The sequence below is a fragment of the Protopterus annectens genome, chromosome 12.part0, assembly GCF_019279795.1.
Source record: "Protopterus annectens isolate FY-2018-M chromosome 12.part0, PAN1.0, whole genome shotgun sequence".
In the NCBI taxonomy this organism is placed as follows: Eukaryota; Metazoa; Chordata; order Ceratodontiformes; family Protopteridae; genus Protopterus; species Protopterus annectens.
In genome coordinates this window covers 1294512378-1294534818 of record NC_056746.1, presented here as the reverse complement: position 1 = coordinate 1294534818, position 22441 = coordinate 1294512378, and the positions used below count along the sequence as shown (strand labels likewise).

Genomic DNA, 22441 nt, shown 5'->3' with positions numbered 1-22441 from the left:
CTCTACTATTTTTAAACAGCTCTTCTTAAGAAGCCTCATATTTAGCCAGTTATTACTTCCTACCTCTGATTTCTTCAGATTTATCAGCTTGACTGAATAGCTACTTACAGCTTATTCTATTCTTTACAGCTTTTTATTTCATTTGACTTTATATATCCCTACAGTTTCTCACATATTTTAAACACCTCTGAATCCATTTGATTTTTTTTCCTCTAAATTACTAGAATATATATCCTGTACAAAAACTGAAACCTGAACTGATGTTTACTGAGCAGCTGCAAGATTCTTCCCCACCAGAGTTATTCTTCTACTTTTCGAGTAGATTTTCTCTTACTGTCTCTAGATTTCTTCTGTGCTGACATCCAGGCAGTATAATGACTAGCTGTTACCTGAATTTTACCCAAATTGTTAGCCTTTACTGGCCTTCTCACTTCTCTTTACTATTTCACTTTCTCACACTGGGAGAGCTCTAGTCAATCTGTTCTTCAAAGTACAGCCATCTTGGAATTACCAGAATGGTGAAATTATTGTCAAAATACTTAAGCAAGGGGTGTGGAGTCAGCATGCAGTATGCAAGAAAACAGAAGCCACCATAGGCAGATTCTGGGCAGTACAGATAAATCACCAAAGAATGAACAAAAACCAGCTCGAAAAAAAAACATAGAGATTAAGTTATTCAATAAACTACCAACAAACTTTCATAAATCACTTGTTCAAACTGAATACAAAAAGGACCATACCCAACACAATTTATATTAGTATAAAATCAAATGACCCATTCAAACTAATCTTATTGGTTAAATCACTTTCTGAAATGTCTGACATTTAATACAGGATTTATACTTACATTACCAATCCGACCTGAATGTTCATCTGCACGTGAAAGATGTATCCGTATGGAGTACAGCAAGTTAAATTATATTATTTTAATTTCCAGCACATATATGCATATTATATTCAGCATGAAAAAGCATTATTGAATACATTCATTTCTGTAGTTTTCCTGAATTATTCTTTATTTGTTCTTTGGTATTGGAAACAAAGCACTCAAAAGGAGCAGTACCACCACATGTTTCTTTATAAGTCCCTAACATAAGAAAACATTCCAGTAAAAAGAATATCACAAAAATGAATGGAAATACTGAATTATCAGAACACTGAGATAACAAAATGTATTGCAATGTCAATTTACGGTGAAACAATATTAAACAGATAACAATATCAAAAGTAATAAAACACAAGTATACAAACAAATACAACATGGGATGTGCTCGGGCTGCACCACTTTCCAGCCTCACATCCCAGTCATTATATCTTAACTCCATAGTAACAGTTACTAACTCCGTGTTTGTATCATTGTCATTGCAAACTTTGTACTTGCCTATTAGCTCAGGTCGTGCCTGAAGGGGGTCTTTTGACTAGGGCACCAACACAGTTAATAAATATCTTCTTCTTCTTTTGGCTTTTCCTGGTTAAGGGTTGCCACAGCAGATCACCTGTCTGCTCATGATTGGCAGTGGAGTTTTACAGTGTCGAGTTGCCAGCCCAACGCCCAACCTTCCACAGAAGGCACACACTCACACCTAGGGCCAATTTAGAGTGTCCAATCCACCTACAGCATGTCTTTGGGATGTGGGAGGAAACCGGAGCACCTGGAGGAAACCCACGCGACCACAGGGAGGAAATGCAGACTCCGCACAGAAGGCACCCCAGCCAAGAATCGAACCGGAGAACCTCTTGCTGTGAGGCAGCAACGCCAGTTAACAAATATAAATATAATAAATAAATAAATAAATAAATAAAATAATGCAGTACAACCTTTTATCAATTAAACAGTCATAATTAGTATATTATAGTATATTAAGACTTTGAGAGCTGTGGAGGACTACAGCTGCTGCTCCTGCAGTGTAACTTTTATTTTTAATGTTTTTATTTTACCATAATTCATAACTGTAGTATATTCTATTTTTCAAATGTATGTGTTTTAAGAACTCAGTATTTTTGTTCATTTTTATGGTAATCTTTTGCTAGCACTCCTTTGTAAATTATTCCCCCATGTCATTCTATATGGTCTGATTTTACTTTGGAAAGGTGAATGTTACCGAATAGTGTTTCAGAGAATTGCATTTTCTGTTCATTTTAGCTATCAATACATGATTTATTTAATTAATTCACTCCTGCTTCATAGGTTCATAGGTTCATACTAGGCTATCTGCCCTAGGGCATTTAAAAGCCTAGCCAGAGTGTGTGTGGCTTTCACCACCCCTTAGGATGAGAATACTATACCCATTAGTTTGCTGTGCCTCTGTCCAGCAGTGATACAGAGATGATTCCCGGGGTAAACCTACGATCTCCCATCCACTCGTCAAGATTTCTCTTGAACAGAGTCAGTGAGGGGCTCTGCCTCACATGGACTGGGATTCTGTTCCATAGTGTAGGGAGTCTCTGGGTGATGAATCTGTCCCTCCAGCACGTCCTATTTATATCCGTGTTGAGGTTTAAGTCTCTTGCTCTCGTGGCTCTGGTGGATTTGGATTTTTTGAGGTGGAGCATGTCCATTAATTCCAGGTTGGACATGGCCTTGTATGTCAGGCACAGATTACCTCTGAGCAGACGGTATGCGACTGAATAGAGCTGGAGTTTCTTCAGTCGGGCATCGTATGACATATGTTTGAGCCCCTTTATCCTTTTGGTGAGGAACTTTTGGGGTCTTTCCAACTGCTGCAGGTGTCGGGTAAGGTACATTCCGAATGGGGCGCTGTACTCAATCATTGGTCTGATAAGTGAAGAGTACAGGGGTACAATGACCTCTCCTGATCTGGATGTGAATCCCTTCATGATCAGGTGGGCAATGTAGAAGGTCTTCCTAACCACTTTGGCAATGTGAGTGTCAAAAGAGAGGTTACTGTCAACTTGGGTCCCCAGGTCCCTGATAACTTCTTCCGTGTTTAATGGATTACCACCTATGTGGTAATTAGGGGTTTACTTATTCTATATTCTTTTCTGATGAAATATGAAACAAATGTAATTATAATGGGACCAGACTACATCCCGGGCTGTGTACTACATGAACTGGCACCTCACCTAAGTGTCATATTTAATCATAGCCTCACCTCAGGCTTTGTGCCCAAGGAGTGGCGCACAGCTACAGTTATCCCACTCCACAAGGGGGGATCTACCTTGGATCCTGGGAACTATTGTCCCATCAGTCTGACAAGCCTGATCTGCAAAGCCATGGAGTGCATTATCATGGAACTTATAAACAAAAAGACACTGGCAACCTTCAAACACTGGACCCCACCCAGTTTGGTTTTGTAAAGGGCCGCTCTTGTCTCCTCAACCTGATTAACTTCTTTGAATCAGTCTCCAGAGCCATGGACGAGGGTAAGGCGGTCCACACAGCCTATCTGGGCCTCGCCAAGGTCTTCAATACCATCCCCCACTCTGGAATCATAGATAAACTTACTAACCTGGGCATTAATTCCTACGTCAGTCGATGGGTTGCCAACTGGCTTACTGACAGAACCCACACAGTAAAAGTAGCCGACTCCAAATCCAGCTCCAGATAAGTGACAAGTGGAGTACCTCAGGGTTCAGTCCTGGGACCACTCTTGTTTGGCATCTACTTCTCTGAAGTACAGGCCAGCACTAAGGGACTCTGGCTAACAAAGTTTGCAGATGACAGATTATTGAATCCCCAAATGATGTGGATATTCTACAAAAGGGTCTTACAGAAACAGATGCTTGGTGCCAGAGCCATGGGCTCAAGCTCAATGCCAAGAAATGTATAGTTATCCCCTTTGGGAAAAAACATGTACCCTTGAATTACCACATAAGTGGCAGTACACTAAACACCGAAAGTGTGATATGGGACTTAGGGACACAGGTGGACAGTGGTCTCACCTTTGATAACCATATAGCCACAACAGTCAGGAAATCCTTCTATGGGGCAAATCTCATCACTAAGGGATTTTCATCCATAAAAAAGGAGGTCATTGCCCCACTGTACTCATCCCTCATTAGACCCACTATAGAGTACAATGCCACATTTGGTATGTACCTCACAAGACATCTGCAACAACTGGAAAGGCCACAGAAATACCTTACTAAAAGAATCACAGGCCTAAAGCAGATGCCCTATACTGACCATCTAAAAAAACTCCAGCTATACTCTGTCACACATCGCCTACTCAGAGGCAGTCTCTGCTTAACATACAAAGCCATGTCAAACCCAGTGCTGTTGGACATACTACACTTAAAGAAATCCCAATCCCTCAGAGCCACATGCTCCAGGGATCAAAACCTGGTCATCACAATGAACAAAACATGCTGGAGGGATAGGTTCCTGACCCATAAACTCCCCATACTCTGGAATAGACTGCCCATACATGTCAAGCTGAGCGCCTCTTCTTCAAAAGGAACCTTGACGATTGGATGGGAGATAGGAAATTCACCCCAGGGATCACATCAGTCGCACTGCTAGATAGGGGACCAGGGAAGTAAATATTCTGGGAAGAAATAGCCAGGGAAATGTTATGGCTAGGCTTGTATAGGCCCTAGGGCTGACAGCCTTGTACCAACCTATGAACAAATAAAATGGAAATAAAAATCAAGAAACCTTAATTATCAAAATATCAGACCAAAACAGCAAAATGAAAAAATAACAGCTTGCATATACTAGAACAGCATCATCATACATGTTTGTCTGCTAACATAAATATAGTTGCCATATTTAGTCAAGCAAAGTATTTTCAAAGACCCTAAACCTTAACTATTGTTTGAGCTCTAAATACTATTATTTTATAGATCTATGCAACTTAATTAAGTGTTAAGACACAGAATTTTAATTTAAGGTAATCTTTTATTGACTATAAAGAATTCTATTTCAGTTCCACCATTTTAATGAGAAATTCTTTTGATTAAATTTCTGTAATGAAAACACAGCTCTTGTTTCAACTACAGGCTTTTCTATGCAAGACAAAATCAACAATCTAGTAGCTCATCTGAGCAAAGACTTTGATTGGGGAAATATATACAGAACGGAAATATTGCTTGTTAAATGCATGCAAAACAGACCAGCTAAAGTAGTCAAACCATAACAAAGGCAAAATAAATGGATGAAAAAATAATAAAATAATATGGATTTAGATAACTAAGTTCAAGAGCTAAAATAATGTCTTACACTGTAACATTTGAATTATCACGTAAATTATGACAGTTTGCCAATGCTTTGTTAAAATAATACTAATTTGAAGTTGTATTGTGGTATACTTTGTGATCTTTAGGTCACCAAAAGTAAATGTAGTTATAGCATCAATTAACAACTGCAATAAAGTAGACTAGGTATGTATTGTACTGGGATACTGACACGCCCTTGGCTTGAAAAGGCATTCAGATTTCACTTCACAACTCCTCAAATGCCAATTGACCTGTTATTCATCTACAGTGCACACCTTGTCATGTTTTGATGTGTAATTTGCCTGTTTTATCTAAGTTGTCAATTTGTCACTAAATAACTGAAATAATATCATGCTGCACTTGTGCATGTTTTACTAATGTTTTGATTATCCATGCATTTTAGGTTATTAATAAGTATCTTCTGCAAAAACTACTGGAGGAAGAAAACGAAAAAAAAAAACTACAATAGCAGCAGAAAGAGGAAAATCTGAAGGGAAGAAGTGCATCTGGGTGTGGGTTATAATGCTTGAATATTTTATTTAATTCCTTATTAAATTTTACGCTCTCCGTCTTGCAACATTCCACATATGGAAATACAGCTCTCTACCAACAAGAACAGCACCTGTAAAGCATACCATGTTTGTGCTTCTCAGTGTAAATTATATTCTAAACATACTCAGTGCGAGAAAAACATGATTGTTGCTTATATCAGTAAAGATAATTTCAGAATTGGGAACAAGTATTATCATCATGATTCTAGCAAACTGGTATAAACAAGATATCAGTTAGCGGAAATGTTAGCGATGTTCTAAGCACAACAGTTTAAGAAGCCCTTTCTTTTCAACAGATTGAGCTGAAATCAAGCTTTAATCGAATCACTAACAGAACAATTTAGAGCTCTCTGCATGTTTCTGAAAGTCCAGAAAATAAAGTGTCACACTAGTCGACTGCTAAGGGCAATTAGGATGAACAGTAAGATATCAAGATATTACAACTCTATTGTAACTTACATCGCATGGCAAACTTTAAATAAAATTCTTTGGACAAGATTGATCAAATATTACCTGCATAGTAACTATATTTATCAAACATTATACTTGTATTGTGATAATTTAAATCCCGTTAGTCTAAAGCTCTAGAATTTTGGAGAAGATTTATTTTGTACATTTTCCTTTTGAATAAATGTGCAAATATTGTATATAGTTTCTGCCTTGGAGTTAATCAGAATCTTTTTTTTTTTTGGAATTTTGATAATATTGGTTTGTTTTATTGTTTTTCTGATTTGAAATTGCTATGATGAAAGTTTTAATAAATATTTTTGCAAAAAGGTAAGCTAGGTCTATAATAGTGGTTAGATAACTATGGCATGGTATTCTCCTGTAGGGACTCTTCATATTAAGCCAGCCTTGAAAACAAAATTAATAACATTGAGAGGCCACCATAAAGCAGAGTATTGCAAGAGGAGAACAACATGGTTTATCTCCATTTTCTAAGTAGTATTGACAGTACATGGTGGTGTGACTATTGAGATATTTCATAACACTTATTTGAAAATAAATAGTGCCACATAACTTCCTGTCAGCTTGTATGGACCCTACCAGGTGTATCTGTGATTAGGTCACTGCTAAACAGTTTGTTCTTTCAATGTGTCAAATACATTCAGATGTATTGAACAACGTGGAACACAATAGAAAAAAGAAACTGTGAGAGTGGCCTCTGTATGTGAAAAGCATTGTGCCATACCAGTTTAACTGATATTGGACCAATAACAATATTCCACAGTCAAACTTTGAGATTTCTTTTAGATCTAATAAATTAAGTTAGAATGCAATTATTTAAGCCCATATTTCGCAGAAAACAGGAGACAACATTATTAAATTCCTTCTTCTAAGTAGGACACATTAAAAATAATAAATAAAAATGTGAATGAAAGTAAAGCCACTCTAAGTGAAAATAACATTTTTACAAAGTCCGATATCTGAAATACTTCAGTAAATACATGTGCATACCTTTAAAACATAAAAAGCAAATTACTCTTTATGTAAACTATACCTCTAAACTCTGCAATAATATTCTTTCCTCTCTAAGACAAATTAAAACATCAGATACATTCAAACATTGTCCAAGATTAGCTCTACCTGATTCCTGGCTATGCCACTGATTTCTCCCCTCCAGTCTAACATATCACATCAACGTCTCTTGTTAACTACTGTATTAACTGTACAAGTTTTTTCTTCAGTACTGCGATCATGCCTATGCAAATTAGCACATTGGTGTCATTATAAGAAAACCCATAGATGGTTATACTTTTCTGACTAGCTAACTTTCAGTGTATATATTGTAGATATGTTCATATAAACTACATTTTATAGACTTGTCATTGTCTTTACTAATTTACTGACTTCATCACCTGCTAATTTTATGTAAGTATATATGATCTTGTTTGTAATATTTGTGTGAACTGCCTTTTATCTGTAATTACTGTGAATTTAATTTAATCTTTTTTGTGCACTCTGCTGAAGTTTAATTTTTGTAATCTCTAATAGTTATATTCCTTCAAATATATTTTGGAGCTTTTCTTCTCAGACCTCCAATGAGACTGGGGTCTTTTGTGACCCAGTCAAACCCACTGGGTAATTAAATCCAAACAGATAGACAGACAGACAGACAAACAGATAGACATATTGATGGGCAAATAGTATCAGTGACTCTGTTTACATAGAAAGAAATATATTTTTAACAAGGACAAACTGTGCTTAGTACGTCTATGGATCCCCCTTACAAAAATTTTACAAAACTGTATCTGAGCTGAGACAGAAGGTGATAGTACACAAGACCGAAAGTTTAGCAACCACAGCAATGGGCTGGAATCTATAAGGCCACATATAAAAATCTAAACTAGTTTTAAAAGAACATTATTTGCTATGTGTGACAAAGGCAGCTGCTGGTAGCTCACCCCACAGATTATACGGACTTTGCAAGAAATGCATTTTTTTTTTACTTTATTAACTAAGTACTGTGGCCTGCTTAACCTAGCTGCTGGTTTTTTGCTACCATGCAAGGGCCAAATTTTGAAACAAGATATGCCCATATATTGTGTAAAAGTCAGTATGTATGGCTCAGTTATGAAAGTTGATTTTTTAAACATTGACTTTGTCATGGCCAATGAACTAAAACTGAATATCAAACTCTCTGTTTATTTATTTATATTTGTTTACCAGGCAATAGAGCAACAATCAATATTAACCAATTTCAGGCTCATTTTCAGCCCAGGTGAAATAAAAGCATTTCACAAACACAAAACACAGAAATGTAAGTAGCAACAGAGTAATTACATAGGAAAAAACCTGTGTGAACAGACTCTAGGGAACAAGCACAGTGCAATGTACAATCAGGCAGAGCATAATGTAGAATATACATTAGTTTCTAAAGTGGGCAATCTTCAGTGAATCTTGAAAAAAGAGGAGAGACTCATAAAGGAGTTAGGTTAGGTGATATGTCCTGTGCTGAAGCAGGATCATTTGGCTTGAGTGAAGAAGAGTGTTTTAATTGCATTCTGAATTTGGAGTAAGTGTTGGCTTCTTTTAGGTCGATTGGAAGAGCTTGACAACAGTAGTTGCCGGAGAGGAGAATGCATGTGCAGTGCTGTGGAGTTTGGTTCTAGGGGTAATGAGAGTTGGTGTGGCTTGCAAGTAGTGTCTCAGGTTGTATAGGGAGCTTTTTTTCCATGACGTCTTGCTGTAAGGAGAGTAAATGTGTGTAGATGGAATAGTTTGTTCAGTTGGGATCCTAAAAGGAGGTTACATCTATGTGTGATGGGCAGCCATTTGGCTTTGTCCTAGGGTGATACAGTAATGCTCACAGGGAGGTGAGTTTGTAATGAATCAGCAGATGCTGTTAAAAGAGATAGTTTAGAGTTTGGCAATGTTTTTCCTGGTGGCAGAAGCAAATTCTAACAATGACAGGTCTCAGGAAAAAGATTTGCCCTTTCCCCACAAAGGATGTTCAACCCAAGAGTTAGTACAATTATGTGAGGAGAACAAAGTTCTTCACAGTTTAAAATTGTGGGTTATTCTGTCACCCATTTTCAGTGTTTTGATCACTGACTTTCAGTGTAAGCATATCTATATGTGCATATGTGATACACATTGTGGGTGTGTGATATGTTGTGCTATGAAAATGTAATGCATATACACATGTATGGCCGAGAAGGTGGATGATTTAAGCATTGACTTTGTCATGCTCAATGAACTAATACTTTTCTGTATTAAGTAGAGAGATACATTCAGACAGCTTCCTCCTGGCTAGACTGTCAGCAGAAGATCTCCAGATTGCTTCAGGTTTCTTAATGTTATCTCTTCTCCACAATATACTTTCTTGAACCGCTGTTCTGTGCGTAAAACTCCCCCTGTAGTGAGAGGCCAAACTCTCTGATCTCCAGGGCTACGGCCCTCCTTCGTATACATTAACATAACCATGTAATTGCTTGTAACCAAAGTATAGAATAAAGGGACCGCCCTATTAAATACAGAGAAATATATTTTTTGTTAAAGAACACGTTTTCTGTACAGCAATATTTATGACATTTATAGTATATCTTTTCAGCATACCATATCACAATACTATTGCATTTCAGTTTTAACACATTATGAAAGATCTGTCACACTATGCTACTATAGGTGTGTAAGTGTACCTATATCTATATCTTAATATAAAAATATATATGTGTGTGTGTGTGTGTGAGAGAGAGTTGTGTGTATATGTAAGTATTATGTATATTAAAAAAAGACATACATCTGTTACACTGCTGCCTCTCATTTGACATTGTACCTAAACCCAGTCCTTGACATGTGATGAGCCAATAGATTCACTCCATGGCTGCAGCTTTTTCAGGATGAGCCTGTCTGGGAGACATGGGTCACAAGCTATTCAGCAGACCCTGCCCAAGTACAGCAGTGTTTCCCAGCATCTCTTTTCCTGGGTAGTTTGAATCCTTTAATTAAGCCATTATGAGGGCTTTCTGGATCACTGTTTCTCTGGTGCTTTCTTTTGGATCATGTTACAAAGGGTTACCCTATGAGGGGCATACAACACCAAGGATCATAAGGAATTACAAACCCTCCCACTGTGAATATGGTATAATCCCAGGAGGGGATCTTATGATCAGTTGTCTTAGTACTTGCTTTTGGATGCCAGTAGAGAAAGAAGCCATCAGAATAAGAAATAAACATTCCATGCAGTGCCACAGTGAAAAAGGAGAAAATCCCTGGATCGGAGTGAAATTAACTGACACGCCAGGAAATCATTTGCTGAATAAAAAGTTCTGGTGTAGGAGACATGTGGCAGGTACATGGTCAACATAGCTCTCAACCAATCAGGGACAAATTTCAACTGAATCAGGGACAAATCCAGAAAAAAAATCAGAGACACTTTTAAAATATTAGTGCAATTAACTTGAAACATTGTCAGAATCATAGCATATGAATTAATAATTTTCTGAAGTAAAAGAGGTCTATAACTCTTAATCATTGTCATTAAGTGTAATTTGTCACCTATCCTCCAAAAGGTCACTAGTTTTAGGAGGGATTAAGAGGGACAAAGCTAAAATCTGAGTCAAAATCAGGGACAGTTGAGAGGTATGATGGTCAATGAGCTTGGATGGTCTTAAAAAAGGTTCTGGTAAACTATCCAGTGATTAACAAGGGGGGAATAGGATATTGGCCTGGCTATTTCTTAGGTTCATAGGTTCATACTAGGCTATCTGCCCTAGGGCATTTATAAGCCTAGCCAGAATGTGTTTGGTTTTCGCCACCCATTTTAAATTTATTTTGCTATGCCCTTTTTCGAGGTTAGTATACTGTGCCTCTGTCTAACAGTGACACAGAAGTGATACCCGGGGTAAACCTACGATCTCCCATCCACTCATCAAGATTCCTCTTGAAGAGAGTCAATGAGGGACTCTGCCTAACCTGGACTGGGATTTTATTCCAGAGTGAAGGGAGCCTCTGGGTTATGAATCTGTCCCTCCAGCATGTCCTATTTATTTCAGTGCTGAGGTTCAAGTCTCTCGAGTGCGTAGCTCGATGGGATTTGGATTTTCTGAGGTGCAGCATGTCCATTAATTCCGGGTTGGACATGGCTTTATACGTCAGGCACAGATCGCCTCTGAACAAGCGGTATGCCACTGAGTAGAGCTGGAGTTTCTTTAACCGGGCAGCATATGTCATCTGTTTGAGCCCTTTGATCCTCTTGGTGAGGTACTTTTGGGGTCTTTCCAGTTGCTGCAGGTGTCTGGTAAGGTACATCTCAAAAGGAGCATTGTACTCAATTATGGGCCTGATGAGGGATGAGTAAAGAGGCACGATGACCTCCCCTGATCTAGATGTGAATCCCTTCATGATTAGGTGGGCTATATAAAATGTTTTTCTAACCACTTTGGCCACGTGGTTGTCAAATGAGAGACTGCTATCAACTTGGGTCCCTAATTACTTCTTCTGTACTTAATGGATTACCACCTATGTGGTAATTTGTGGGCACTTTGTTTTTGCCAAAGGGGATGACTATACACTTTTTGGCATTTAGCTTGAGGCCATGGCTCTGGCACCAGTTGTCTGTTTCTATGAGGCCCTTTTGGAGGATGCTTGTGTCGGCTGGAGAGTCGATTATGGCGCCCAGTTTGCAGTCATCTGTGAACTTGGTCAGCCACAGTCCTTCCGTGTTGGCCTGTACCTCCGAGAAATATATACCGAACAAGAGAGGTCCCAGGATTGAGCCTTGTGGGACACCACTTGTAACTGGTTTGGAGTCTGACATGGCTCCAGCAATTCTAACCATGTGGGTTCTGTCCTTGAGCTTGGATGGTCTTAAAAAAGGTTCTGGTAAACTATCCAGTAATTAGCAAGCATAGAGAAATATTGACCTTAACTGGGAACATTCTCAAAAGGTGGAAAGGACACCAGATTCCATAGTTCTTAAAAGTTAACATGCCATTCTCAGAGAAGGCAATGTCTGAAATAGATGGTGTAACTGGATCCATTTCAGTAGATTAAGTCAGTGCAGTGATTGGACATTTTGGTTGAGGCAAGAGTGTAGAAATGGATGAAATCTAACTGGAAATGTTACATATGGTTAAAACATATCTTACACCTTGCATGGAAGACTTGGGTATTAAAATCTATCTGAAGAAAATTACCAAGTCGGAAAAACCCCAGCACAATGTGAATTACTTAAGGTTTCCAAAAATCTTGTATATAAACTAACTTTACAATAATGAAGAGTAAAAGTTAATTAACTCAAAATAAAAAAAATGAGATCTTTGTATTTTGTTGAGAATAATTACACCTATTAACTACACAAGAAAAATGCTTACTTCTTGTCCTTATGTGAGACACTTTACATTTGTTTGGACAATAGCTGAGCAAAACATAAAAATGTTAGCAGAAAATTAATGCGAGTTTAGATAGTCTGCCAAATTACTTAAATTGCAGCCTGTGCCTATGGCATAGATGGTTAAACCCAGACTACAACCCAGACAACAAGTTCAACCATTGCCTGAATGGCCCATGGAAGAAGGCTGGGGATGCTCTCCCTGGGGTGAGAATTATTGACAATGCCTAAAATAATTGGTGGACAAAGGCCCAAAAACAGAGACATTTTAAAAATCATTCTTACAAACTTAGTAGGTAGGATAACTGCTTTTGCATTAGCTTGCATTTTCTAAAGGATTTGAAGTTTGAAACTTAAGCATTTGTCATTATTTAGAGACTGAAATCTTCAAAGATTTGCCAGAAAACCATACACTTTTCAAGGCAAAGACCAAAAAAAGGACATTCTGCAAAATTCTGGACAACTAAGAGGTATGCCAGCAACATAGTGGATTAGTGGATCTACATTTTGACTGTCAATAACATACCTCAGCCAGTTACGAATCACAAGGAAATGTTTTCTTAACCCAGAATTAATCTCAGGATCATCTTAAAATGAATGTGAAGTACGCTTAAATGTTTACTAAACTAACTAAATGTTTTAGTTTATAAAGTAGTATGGCTGCATTAACAATTGAAATGTTACACAGTAAATAACATACTTAGCTATGACTATGCACTTTGAAAGTTGCTTAGGCAATGAACTGTTTATAAATATGTGTGTGTCATTTACAAATCTGTATTATGCATGTACTTCAAGTTCATTTAAATCCATATGGAAGGAGCGAGAGATCTAGCCCAACTCTGCTAATGTTCATCATCAATCATTAGTTTATACAAGTGTTGCTCATACTTTTGAACTAACTCTATGTGAGAGATCGATTGCATGAAAAAATACAGGTCTAAGTTTCTATCCTACTTACGGAAGAAACGGACAGAAATCTTGCTTCTCAGGCATGAACATCTGCTCAGCCTCACTGACGGCTTCCATCTAGCTGTTTGTTTACAATCCACGAGATAATTGTCACGTCCTGTCCTACAGAATTATGTCACCTAATGATTGTGGCTGAGGTCCAGCTTCTAAACAGGAATGCAGTGTTTAAAAGATGAATCACAATTTTCATCAGCCTAATACACACAAAGACACAGTCCAAAAATGTGGTTAACTACCTGCTGTACTGTCCCCTCCTCATGCCACCACTAAACTAAAGCAATGATCATCCAAATAGGTGCAATTTCATCTGCAGCCTTACATCTCTCATGCCTCACAACTGCTCTCGGGAAGAGTCAGCTTTGTTTGGATGGTAAAAAAACTACCTAACTTCTGAGCCACATGCATTTCAGTTGCAGCCAAATCCGTTTGCGAAATGCAAATAACTCAAGGTTCTAACCCCCAGGATGGGGTTATAGTTTTAACAGTATTAACTCATTTGCTCCTTTTTTTCTTTAACGTCCTTACATTTCAAGTTACAATGTTTGAAACACCCAGGTTGCGAAGGACTAACATTGCAAAAGTTATTAAACATAATATGTTTTGGAAGCGTGTTTTTTGTTAATAATAATAATAATAATAACAATTGCCATTAAATGTCCGCTTTTTAAATGCAACATAAAATCCGTAAGCAGAGTGACTGACAGATGCTGTTTTGGATAACTTTGCAGCTGCGCCTGCGAAGAAGGTGCCGCGAATTCCTTTTATTCATTCAAAAGTTCAAGTGAGTTATCCCTGCAAACACTCACAACTGCTGTCAATGAAGCCCCCCTGCTTCACGCGCCCCTTTGGAATACCCTCTAACTCTCCCACCAGAATTAGAAAGCGCTCGGACTCTGCAGAAAAAAAAGTTGTGAAAGTCGCTGACGTCACTCCCACAATGCCCCCGCACAATGGCTCCTGTTCAGAGACTAGGGGGAGACAAGACTTTCGGGCCCTGAAAAAAAAAATAGAAAAAAATTTGGAAAAATTTGGAAAATCCTGATCGAAGAGAAAAACGAGTGGAAACGTGATGTGGGGAAACCCTTTGTAAGTTTGTGCCTTGTTTTGGGGAAAATAGAGGTGGGGGTCTCAGTAAAATTGACTAGTGAAGTGCTGGAAACTTTTTTTGATTCGAAAGTTTGTTGTTTTTCGGTAGATTTTTGTAGTGTGCTTTTTTTCGTGGCCCTTGGTTTGCTAGGGGGCTCATACCGTATTTTTGTGGTGGGCATACACGCATAGTGCATCGAATGTTGTGTGTTTGAAAACAAAAGTTTAGAACTAAATAAGTCGGGCTTAGCGGCAGTTGTTTTTAATTCTGTCGCTTTTCAACATGACCAGCATTTAGGTTATTTCGTCAGATTTTAATATGTGATCGGTAGTCCCAATGAAGCCCCATTCATAAGACGGACCGTCTTCATTATTTTCTTCAATGGTCTGCTGCTGTTTTTTTAGTTCAGAATTTAAATGTATAGTTGCGGGTTATGAGCCGCATTGTTGCTCTGAATACAGTTTTAATTTTTTGATTTTCACCGAGGGTGAACTCAAATGCTTTCCTGTTAAGTATCTAAAGGGCTCGACGTACTGAGTGCATAAATTGTTTTGCACAAAACTAGAACTATTTATTTTGATGGGAGTTCGGTTTGAATCCGGTTACCATCTTTAAGATTATTTTTCTTCAGAGACTTAATTTCTAACAGTTGCGTTTTACTCTCAATTTAAAGGCTTGAATGGCGAATTGTTTCATTCACCGTACAGTTATGCACTTTAAAATACTTAACTTAATAAAATGTTCAGGTTTCTTTCCTGTTGAAGGTCCGCTTTTGTAGCTGTTTCCTTTGAGGAGGAAAGGAAGGGTGCTTTGCTTTAAGCAGAAGTAAACGGATTTAATAGTGTTTAACTTTAGTGTTTTGCAGTCTGGTAGTGCTAATGCGTTATAGTTACTGTAAAATCGATGGCAAGGTTAGGCTTTAATTATGCTGCACATGCTTATTGATTTTCTGAGACGGGTTTCATTTTAAAGGAATGCATGAGTAAACATGCATTGCTTTTCGTGGTTTGAGGGGGTTATGTATGGTATTTTTGATTTGCATGCTAAATGTTTGTGCGAGGTGCTCTGAAGCCCCCCAACACACATTTTCTGTAAAAGGTTTTACAGGTCCTTTAGTGTTTAGAATGAGCATTTATGTTTGTTTTGGTGTTGTGTATGATTAAAGTTTTGAAGAGGAGAGAAGTGGGTCTCCAATTTTATTATGCCCTTAGAAGTCTATATATTCTAGATTTTTTTGGCTATATAAATTCTAGCAGACATTAGCTTGCAGATCCCTTTAAGTATCATGCATGTGAATAGTGTGAATTGTCCAGAGGAAGTAACAGAATTTCAGATATTGAGATACTAATGAAACTTAGATGTTTTCATACAGCTTGGCATATTTGTTAAACTGTGAGTTTGTCTTGCTTAAAATTCCATTTATGTACACAATGAGCAAATTCCTGTGTTAGTTGTAGAATTCTCATGTCCAGATTTATAAAAAAATATTTTAAATTATCTCACTGCAGATATTTTGCTGAAAGTGGGTCCTTGTTTGTTAATGGGTAGGCATAGATGTGGACTGTCATGAAACACAGCTTACTTGAGTGCAGTCTACAGAAGTCAATTGAAAGTGTGAAATGAGTTGAGATGCCAGCATAAAACTGGATCTTTTTCTATGTTTTCCATATTAATAAATATTGATATCAGTGGTATTTAAAGTTTTGATGAATATTGATGCTTTCCTGTTGCGGCTGCTGCTGAACAATGTCACTTAACATTTCATTCTGCATTTTTATGCTGCTTGCTTAATGTGAGATAAGCATTTAATAGTTCTAACAGTGATACCGTATGTGTAGTCCAGTCATTTCTTTGCTTTATTTAGCTGCCCATTTTGATTATTCCAAAAAGTTTAAGTTGAGTAGTAGAATTCTTGCTTCTGACAACAACATGTTTGAGTTTTGCTCTTTTGTTTCCATGAAGTACACAGTGTGCCTGAGGAAAAACTAATTTTTTCGATCAGAGGTGTGATGTGGTTTGCATGAAACTATTAACTGCTGTTTTCATTTTTATGGTATGAATTTTCTGTGCTAAACAAAAATGCAAAAGGCAGTCTGCTTTTGCATGAGATTGTTTAGTAGTGTTAGCAATCATTGGGTGCAGTATGCATTTCTGTGCTTCTGCACATTGACAAAGATTGTTTGTTGTTTTTTTAGATCTTTAAATTTTCACTGAGCATGCTCTGAAAATGGAAGGAGGAAACATTCATATAGTAAGTTTTGAGTTGAGTAGTTTAACTAGGAAGTGGCCCAGTGAAGTGAAGATATTTGACTGTTAGTACAACACTTGCTACGTTCTTTTATCCTTATTTAACTAGTGGAACCATTTTTTGATTATTTTTTTTCCCTGAAATCTCAATAGACATTTTTTATCTTTATTCATTTTGTTAATAGCACTGGTCTTAGTTTGTAAAGAAACATGTTTGGTTTATGGCATTTGCTATTCTTAAAAAGCCAAACTAATATTTTTACTGCTGTGGTGATTGGTGTGCATTTTGTCCCCCCCCCCCCCCGTGAATTTTCTTTGTAGCTACAGAATTTCTGTTTTCCTATTCGTTCTTATACTTTTAATTCATTTTGTGGCCTCATTGTTCTGTTGTAAGAGAATGTCTGACAAAATGATGCATTGGGCTAGTAGCTGTTGTGTTTTCAAGTCCAGCAATCTGACAATCCTCTTCAAAACCTAGTTATTCAGAAAATCTTAAATATTAATTGAAGAGAGTAATGGCTAGCTTATGCTGTAAAATGAAGCCATTGAAATTTGTCCCTTTGTAGTGGTAAATCAATATAATTTGTATTGTATGCTTCCCTGAGAGTTTAGTAAACGGCAGTAATATAGCTGTTTTTTTCATTTGGTGGCAACTTGGAGAAGTGTAAAGAAATGCTTTTTCTACTGTGAAAGTCTGAATGTTTTGCAGGTGTATTTTTTCTTTCATAGGCTCTCTTGAATCCCTTTTGGATTCTCAGGTTAATTAGCAGTACATCCACTTTTTGTAATCCCACCTTAAACAAGGACTGCTGTGTGTGCAAAAAAATAAGCGTACTTTATAAAGTCCAACCAAGTGTGTATCTATACTGAATTTTCTGATTGCAGAGTAAAGAAACTACAGATATTCTTTCACTAAACTCTTAAAAGAATACTCGCAAAACGTTTAACATACGATAGTTCACCTGCAATTTTCTTGCTTCTCTCTACTTGTATAGCTTAGATTATCTGTACTACGTAAATGTAAATTTTGTATGTAATCACTGTTTTGTATTGCATAACTGTTATCAACTTTGTGAGTAATTGTATACGTCACAGAATTCACTCTTGTCTGCCGGAAGTTGATTTGTTATTTTGCCTACACTGTTAAATTTCCTATTCTGTACTGTGCCTTTTGGCACAGGCCCTACCCGAAATGTCTTCAGTTTAGTGTAAATCCAGTTAACAAAAGTAAGTAAATTTACCCTTGATTGTTTGTTTTTCCTATTAGAACTTTTGCATGAGTAAAAATTCTTGTAGATTTATAGCATCCTAAAATGTGTCCTCCCAGTCAGTATTTTTTTGAGATTTCATTTGTAACTCAAATGTAAATAATGGTTTTCTATCCTAGCTTCTAGTAAAGAACCACTATAAAAGACATTGTGACTTTAAGTTTAAACATGTTTGTTCCACTGTCAGTCTGGTTACAGCAATACGCAGACTTTGTAGGTGATCTTTCTGTAGCATATTAGGATGCATGGTTTTATTCTATAGCATATTAGGATGAACGGTGTGTGACTTTCACTTCAGTATGTACATTTTTTATGATGCAAGTGTAGCCAAACTGCAGGTTTTTTTATTCCGTGTATTTATAAGCTTCAGAAAACTGGTATGCTAATTCATCTTGTTCTGTTAACTTCGAAAACGCTGTTTTTGACTTTTTCTCCTATTTTTAGTTTCTCTTATTCTCAAGGCAAGAGGTTGAGATTTGACATTTATGAACAATATAAGAATATAAAATGTGGTTATCTTTTATTTTCGGCTTCCCTCAGTTTTGGATTGGTACAGGAAAGTTTTTGCTTGTTGCTACTCTGCCTCTAAAGTGGTGGTTGGGGGGAGGAGGTTGGCAGCACTTTTCCCAGAAGTTTCTTCATACTGGAGTTAATATACAGATGTATGGGATTGGGCTAAAAAGGAGACCAGTATATTTGTGTGTTACAGGTATATGAAATGGATAATTTTTTGATACAAATTTTTAATGTTACGATTTTAAGTGTTTAAAAGCATTGAGAAGCTATTCTGTTTCAGGTTATCAAATTGAAATAAAGCTGGTATGCAGTCTAGTTTGTGTTTAGTTTCACAGCTTAATGCAGTCTTAAACATTATTTTTCATTTCGTGTTCTTTAAAAGAAGTTAATGAAAGTAAAACACAAACTGAGCAAGCGGTATGTTTTTTTTAAAGTACTTTATAGAAAACCTGGGAAAGTGAGTCTTTACTTTTTGGGTTCGTTGAATCATAATTGTGGAGAATCCCGGACATGCATTTCTTCATGGCCATAGATTTTTGCATGGAATTAGTAACTTGAAGTTATGAAACTCTTAAGATCACAAGTCTTTTTTATTGTTATATTTCTTAAATCATCAGTTAATGTGCAATGGCTTTACAATTTACATAAAGCAGAGCTGTAATATTTCTGCTATTTGTATGTCAGCCATGAATGACTATGCTTAGACTGACTAATAAGCATTTAGTTCATGAAAACTTGGTAAAATTTGCATGTAGGGAGAAGCAAAGATGTATGTTGTACACTACCCACTTTGAGTATTTTTCTGTTTCAAAATGGAGGTAATCTGTTCACTTCAGTCATTTGCACAAAACAGAATCACAACTTGGTACAAAACATCAGCAGCTTGCCTTTAGTGAGACTGTAACAAATGCTGCTGTTATAGTTTTAACCCAAATTATCTGGATGTCCTATAGCTGTAAAATTCTGCATAACTTACTGGTGCTATGTCCATTTTCTTTTGTAATTAAAATGTGAAAAGTTTGTGTGAAAACTTGTCTTAAACCATTTAAAGGTTTGTGTAGCCACAGGATAACAATTTTGCAGTAACTTCACTAATTTAATGATTCCATTTCTCATTCAGATATGCATATTTTAATTGTTCATTTTGTGTAGGTAGTAAGAAAAAATAACTTTTCATTTTCTCTTGGTTTAAGTTTAAATGTCCTGAGATTTTTCTTGGGCATTTGCATTATTTTTTCTGTTCTGCTGGTGCATTTATTGAGAGGAACAGAGGTTAATAGGATTTTGTAACTAGACTTTGCAGACGTGTGCTCACTGGATTGTGAGTTAGAGCATACTTTAAAAGTTGCTACATTAGTTTCATAAGCCCTTGCTGGCATTCAAAATGTTTGACAAAGTAATTGTAATTTGTACTAGAGTTTAGTAGAAGTTATTGTAGTCGGTAGACTTAAATGCTGTTGCATTTTGGAGTTATTTCATTAATGGTAGAAAATTTAATATACAGTCAGTTTTGCCAGTATTTTCTCTCAGTGTATTTTACAAGATACATTTTAGACAAACCAATTGGAATGTAACAGGCTTACAGTATTAATATCAAATGGTGTATGTTAAGTTCAATGTAGTTAACTGTGTGACGTGAAGAATTGACTTAAAAAGAGAAAAGGTTCTAAATTAGTTTTGGGAGTTGTAACTTGGAATACTTCCCCCATGGTGAATTTTTTATTATATATATACTTCCCCCATGGTGAATTTTTTATTATATATATATATATATATATATATATATATATATATATAATCTATCTATATCTATATAGTGTGTATGTGTGTGTGTCTTCTGGTTATGCTCAAAAGTAATAGTGTAGTTTACTAAATGTGTGCGTTTGCACCAAGTAAATACAAAATTCCTTTGAGGGGAATCTGTGTAGTTTACGTTTGAGCAGTGTTGTGTGGCATTTGTTTGCCAGAAGATGTGGTTATGTTTGCAAGTAAACTGCAAAACCTCGCCGTACATTTTTTGATAAGCCCCTCCTTAATTGCGACAGTGCCATTGCACAGTTCTGCCATGGATGTTTTCATGTCTGTGTTTACTTTCTCTGGTTGCTTGTACAGTGGCAGTAACTTCATTCCTAAAGTGGTTTGAAAAATTGGGCAATTTTAGTATGTTTTTTCATAGTTTAAGAGTTTAAAAAAAGTAATGAGGTGCTGTACTTTAATGAAGCTCATGACTGGAGCAGTTGTCAACACTTGCTGACCCCTCTGCATGGTCTTTTTATAGGGTTGTGAATGGTTGTGGTACATTAACATTTCATCCTAGTGTGTATTTGATTTACCATGTGAGACCTGTTTCAGGACACAAATGCACACAGTTGTGCAGTTGCACAGTGTGTTCAATAATAGAAAATTTTAAAAAAGATAGATGAATTGTACATCTCCCTCCCCCTTGGATGTAGACCCTTACATTTGCCATCGGGTCAGTAACCTTATTGGATTGGTATCTGGGTTGCATTGTTGCCATCTGAATTGCGGTTATGCACAGTCAGCAGATATGTGGTCAAAAGTAGGAGAGAGCTAGCAGTCTGTTCTTTTTGCGATGGCTGATATGATTTTGTTCATGGGTACTTTTTTTGGAAGCCATTCATCAGAGCTGCAGCATCGGTTCCTGCATCAGCACTCCTTTTCAGCAAATGGTTAATAATTGGTGCTGAGCGGGAGCAGCACGCAAGAGCCCTTTTTCCCCTACTTGAAGTGGGATTGTGTTATCCATTATTTGCATCATCTTTGTGGGAAAAACACATTCTGCAGAAATTTTAGTACGTTTTTATAACATATCTGTAAAGATACTGGATCACTGTTCATTGACCTATCCTGCAGTGTGACTGACTAATATGTTCCCAACCCACTGAAGCTGTTGAATACTAACCCCCCCCCCCCACCTATTGCAAAACTCATTTTCCCATTCAGCTGCTTCACTGAATCTTGAGCATATAACTTGAAAATAGGTACACGGTTTGGCGCGGTTTCCCCTTGGTGCTGAGTTTTCATAATGCGAGCTAATGATGGAACTCGCTGTTTTTTTGTAGAATTCAAAGAGTAATATGAAGATAAACTAATTTTTCATGTTCCTTGTACTCAACTTTAGTTGCATGCAGGTTTTTTTTTTTTTTTGTAGAGAAGTTGTCAGGCCTCTTTGGTAGGCATTTGACTGCGAAGAAATGAGTTAATGCAAAGATCAGTTATTGTGTGATTTATATAGCCAGTGGGGAATTTTTGTCTGCGGTACTAGATTGTATGAAGAAATGCAATTTCTCCTAAAAATTGGGTGTGTTTGTTTATATACGTGTGTGAAAATATTAGCATATATAAATGTGTATATGCATGTGTGCATTTGTGTATAAGCGCATAAAGGTAGTTTGGAAATGTTATTAGACAGTTTGGAAACTGTTTTAAGTCATCCGTGATCTGTTTAATGAGGTATTGTACATGTGGCAGTAGTGAACTTGGTAAGGAGGTAAAAGAAATAAGGTTAGCTGTAGAATGTATTTTTGTTGACAGTATGCATGTTGGGGTATTTTTGTTGACAGTATGCATGTTGGGGTAACTGCAGGCTACAAGTATACTTGGAAGAGGATTTCACTGTGCGGATATTAGTAAGTGTGCTAAAAGCTATTTAAAAGTTAGTTTGGGTACTTTTAAGTTAGTACCCTGCTTTGCCTTGCTTCCTTGAAGTATGTTTGTCCTGTCCTTTTTAAAACCCGTTAAAAGGCAGTTTGTAGAGATTAAAGTA

The 22441-nt window shown here is 36.9% G+C and overlaps 1 protein-coding gene and 1 long non-coding RNA gene across 2 annotated transcripts in view; one reads left to right on the top strand and one right to left on the bottom strand.

The window, feature by feature from the left end:
- TM9SF4 (transmembrane 9 superfamily member 4) overlaps positions 1–22441 on the bottom strand; it is a gene marked incomplete in the record, with an annotated part of 2004758 nt that overhangs the window by 319220 nt on the left and 1663097 nt on the right.
- Positions 14448–22441, top strand: part of LOC122817149 — a 406800-nt gene continuing 398806 nt past the window's right edge. The window contains exon 1 of the long non-coding RNA XR_006367154.1: positions 14448–14622. This is a non-coding gene — a long non-coding RNA (uncharacterized LOC122817149). The remainder of the gene's footprint in view (positions 14623–22441) is intronic.